The sequence below is a fragment of the Acinonyx jubatus genome, chromosome C2 (genome assembly GCF_027475565.1).
Source record: "Acinonyx jubatus isolate Ajub_Pintada_27869175 chromosome C2, VMU_Ajub_asm_v1.0, whole genome shotgun sequence".
Taxonomy (NCBI): domain Eukaryota; kingdom Metazoa; phylum Chordata; class Mammalia; order Carnivora; family Felidae; genus Acinonyx; species Acinonyx jubatus.
The window spans coordinates 95435985-95440753 of record NC_069384.1 but is presented as its reverse complement, the minus strand read 5'-3'; the positions used below and the strand labels follow the sequence as shown (position 1 = coordinate 95440753).

The 4769-nt window shown below is 39.1% G+C and overlaps 1 long non-coding RNA gene across 1 annotated transcript; it reads left to right on the top strand.

The window, feature by feature from the left end:
* Positions 1-556: 556 nt before the first annotated feature.
* Positions 557-3353, top strand: LOC113599884 (uncharacterized). Its single transcript, XR_008297427.1, has 3 exons — positions 557-751; positions 1496-1614; positions 2768-3353. It is a non-coding gene; the product is annotated as an uncharacterized LOC113599884 (long non-coding RNA).
* Positions 3354-4769: the final 1416 nt, after the last annotated feature.

Here is a 4769-nt window from a genome sequence, read left to right as displayed (position 1 = left end):
TGGTGCCATGATTACATTGAATGGTTGATGTTTCTTGTGAATCATTCCACCAATTAGGCTAAAATATTAAAAGACAAGTAACTTGAGAAGGAAACTCGCATTTCTATAGCACTTTGCAGCAGATGTATCCTATTTACTGCTTTATTTTATTGCTTAATGACTGGATCTGAAGTAATTGCACCATTTGACAGATATTTATTTGTAAAATGTGATTCATTCAGTCAGACACTTTTAGAATGATTTTCATGCCAAGTGTTAAAATTGTGTAGGCTCGAGTAGCTCTTTCAAAAGATGCAAACACGCATGTAAATTCCATGCATCAAACACATCTACTTTCGGCCCTTTTTATTACAGAAATATTCCAGTTGACAAAGAGTGCTAGTGAATAGACGGCAGGGACTTCTGGACTTTAATCAACCACAATCACTGGCAGAGTTCAGAATTAATTTCCTAACCATGAATCACCTGCAGACAATGAATCACGTTCTAGAGAATTTTGCCAAGCAAAACAAGCCATCATGCCCTGTACAACTTTTGAGGACAGGGCCATGGAAACTTATTTGACTAGCATAGTTGAAATAATGAAAAGAAAAGAGTACTAGAGAATAGTGGAACAAGCTATCAAATAGCGTCTGGTGACTTTCAGCTTCACAAAGACAGGGGAATCAAGAGTTCAGCATGAAAACATTCTCTGAAATGGTCTACTCATTGGTTGGATTTTCTGCTTAAATTGTAGCTAATGAGAATCAAGGTAAGAATTCTTTGTTAATATTTTTTTTGGTTATGAAACATTCTACACATCATGGCACAAACGCTAGAACATTTCCACCCAGTCTTTAACCAAAGAATTAGAAACTTTTTCTTTAATTTCTGGTTCATACACAGTCTCTCTATGAAAGGAGAGTAACAGGGGGAATTAAATATACAGATAACTCAGATGAAAAAACACTTTTGAATGAAATAGCCAAGTCACTTATGTACCTAAATTATTGGTGTGATTGCCTCGGTTTTCCATTTTCTCTTCCAGAGAAACAAACATAGAACCTACAATTTTATTTGTTTCTAGGCATTATTAAAAAACTGGGATAAATTGTAGTTGCAAGACATGCCACAAAATATTTAGCATTTTATATAATATCGTCAAAATGGAATTGATTGTGTAAAAGCAAATATTTTTATTGTCAAATTTAAACAAAGTTAATCTCAAGCTATATCAACAAGTAAACAATATACAATAGTAAAAAATAAAATGGCCAACACGAGATATTTGACATGCATGCCATTACAAAGAAATCATGCATGCCATTGCAAAGAAGATAAAGAATAAATAGGAAATTCTTATCTAGAAAGAATAGTAAGTAATAAGAATGTGTGAACATGATAGACAAATATCAAAAACTCAAAGACTGGACAATATCCATGTTTATCAACTGGTTTGGATTTTTTTATTGATTGATTGATAGATTATTAACATCAAATAAATTTGCCTTTATAGATTCATCCAATTTTGGCATATGAGGAAAAAAAAAAGAAGCAAGATTCATGTCATATGGCACAGAATGAAGTAATTTTCCAGACGGGCAATCAATATTTCATTTTAGACCATGAAAACAGGTAAATCGAACTATAAAGTATCCATTGTCAGCCACTTTAGCCAGGTGAATGGAACACATTAACCATTATTATTATTAAGTGAAGCTAGCTGGAATTTTCATCTTTGACTTGTGTACCATTCTCTGTTTTTCACAGTGTGTTGCTTTCAGACTTTCTAATCATTCCCTCTCACTTACTGATTGCCTTGGCACCTGGGCTTACAATTCTCTTCCTTTCCAAGGGTTCTGTTATCATCCTGAGTGCCTGGAAAGACTGTGTTCAACCCAAAGAAACCCTTAGCTCTCTGTATGTTGGCCTCATCTCCAGTAACTTACTTTTTTGTGCAGTGCCCTCAGGCTCCCACCACCAAGTTGGGGTTTATATATATATATATATATTTTAATGTTCATTTTGTTTGAGAGAGAGACAGAGCATGAGCAGGGGAGGGGCGGAGAGAGAGGGAGACACAGAATCCGAAACAGGCTCCAGGTTCTGAGCTGTCAGCACAGAGCCTGACGCAGGGCTCAAACTCAGGACCTGTCAGATCATAACCTGAGCCAAAGTCGGATGCTTAACCGACCAAGCCACCCAGGTGCCCCTTAATATATATTTTTTTAATTTTACTTATTTATTTTGAAAGAGAAAGAGAGGGAGGGAGGGAGAGGGTCAGAAAGAGAGGGGGAGAGAGAGAATCCTAAGCAGGTTCCACACTGTCAGTGTGTGTGTGTGTGTGTGTGTGTGTGTGTGTGTGTGTATTTTAGGCACCCACCACCAAGTTGTAAACGTGGAACCTTAATTTTTACCTGAAACTACTCCAGCTCTTAAATTGTAAATTTGCACTACATAATTATTTAACCAAGAATTCTTATTTTCTGTCTGTTGTTTAATTATTTCCAATATTTTAGTCTTTAGTCTCGTGGTATAGCCATTAAATAGTTTTGAGAGCACTCTTGGTACCTTATATTGTTCTCAACACTGGATTTCCTTGGGGAAAGCAAGAAGTCAAAAGATGCCTGCTGTCATGAAGCTTACACTCAAAACCCTTAACCCTGCTTCATCCTCTTGATCAGTTCACCCACATCCCCCTTTCCTACACAGCTTAAGTCCCATGATCCATCATTTCAACTACTCTGTTTTTAATATCCTAACTTATTTTTCCATCATCTACTGGCAGAAGCCCAAGCCTAGGAGACTCCAGCCACCTGCCTTCTCAGCGTATTTACATCAGTGGCTGACCATACATCGGAGGAAATCAGGTAACTGCAGATAAATGTCACAATAAATTCATGGTCTCCACAACCGCAAGGGGGCCCTCACCACTTCTAAGAAATCCCTTTTTCTATGTTTCCTCAGCTCTTTTTCAAGATCCTTTGGTACTTATTTCAAACAAACAAGCAAGTGTAATAGTGCTGGCATCCAGGACAAGCAGTTTCAAAGGCACCCTGAAAACAACTCTAAATTCATGTTGTGACTAACAGATCAGGGTGATGATTATCAACACAGGACATCTGAAAGCATCCTTCTTTAACCAGTCAGGCCTCAGGTATTGAGGCAAGTAGAAATGTTCTGGGCCTTGGCTGAGGTGGACCAACCGTATCTTCGCCTTGCTGTTCAACATTTTGTTGGGCCTAACTTTAAAATTCAGCTTACGATCAGCAAGAATAGTGAAAGGAGGAAGCTTCCCAGTTTTAGGCACCGAAAAAAAAATTGCTGCCTGACCAGCCATTGTAGCAAAAGGCGATTAAGGGTGTTCCAAAACTTAGTGGGGCCTTAGACAATTTTTGGCTTTGGTTTTCTGTAAAACGTACATAGTAGACCAATTTAATAGGCTTGTTGTGAGAAATGAATGGAAGAATATGTGTAGAGTTTAGGATATTACCTGGTCCCTCTTAAGCCGTGAGATAAATATTAGCTATTAGTTGCTGATCCCATTTCCATCTATAATTGTGGCTCCACCTCTCTTCTTACTACACACCAAATTTCTGTCAAATCCTGCCAGTGTTTGTAATCTCCATTTCCTCATCTCTCTGCCATCTCTTCATACCCACAATTTCTTTGGACCTGTCCTCATTGAGGTCATCAGTGGCCTCCTTGATACTAAATCCCCAGAATTCTCCCTCCGGGTTTTTACTTTTTTGTTGTTGTTGTTTTGTTCTGTTTTTTGTGTTTTTGTTTTTATGTTTACGTTTGAGAGAGACAGAGCACCAGCGGGGGAGGGGCAGAAGAGGGAGACACAGAATCTGAAGCAGGCTCCAGGCTCTGAGCTGTCAGCACAGAGCCTGACGTGAAGCTCCAAGCTAGGAGATCACGACCTGAACTGAAGTCAGATGCGTAACCGACCAAGCCACCCAGGCCCCTACTTTGTTGATCCCTTAGCATCACTTGACACTTGACCGCTCTCTTCCCACTATTTATGAAGAGGCACACCCCTTGATTTCCTCTAATTTTTTCAGTTACATTTATAATCCTCTTTTTCATGATTCTAGTCTGCCTACTTTTTCAATATTGGTGTTCTGCAAGATTCTATCACAGGGTCTTTCTTTCCTCATTCTACATGCTTTTCCCTGGTATATCTAATGTTGTCTCACAAGATTTCCATCTCTATTCTTTGGGGTGGAGACTAAGCTATTGCAAAAAAAAAAAAAAAAAAAAAAAAGAGTGATGTAAAGAATGAGGTTTACCTCGCTCTCACCTAAGAGTCAAGGTGTACGTGATCCGGGACGGCAGCAACTTTGCCCTACACAGTCACTTAGAGACCCAGCTTCTCTTATCCTGCTATTCTGAATCTCAGCACCATCTGGCTAGTCATTGTCTGCTGTTTGAAGCTAGGTTTCTACTAAGCTTAGGGTCTTCAGGAAAGAGGAAGGAAACAAGGAAGGTCAGGAGCATGAACTACTCTATAAACAAATGGCATGAAGTTGCATACATTGCATCTATTCACATTTCCCTGGCAAGAATGTGGTCAAATGGGCACACAAGTCCATGGTGACAGCTGGGAAACGTGGACTTTAATTGGGCATAACATCAGGGAAAATGGGGCGTGGAGGGATAGATTTCAATGAACAACTGGAAGTCTCCACCACACTACAAGCCAATAACTAGAAATTCTGTGCTTCAGTGCCTTTCCTTAGCTTCAGATTCAAACATCTAACTGCTTACTGGACAAATCCACTTCA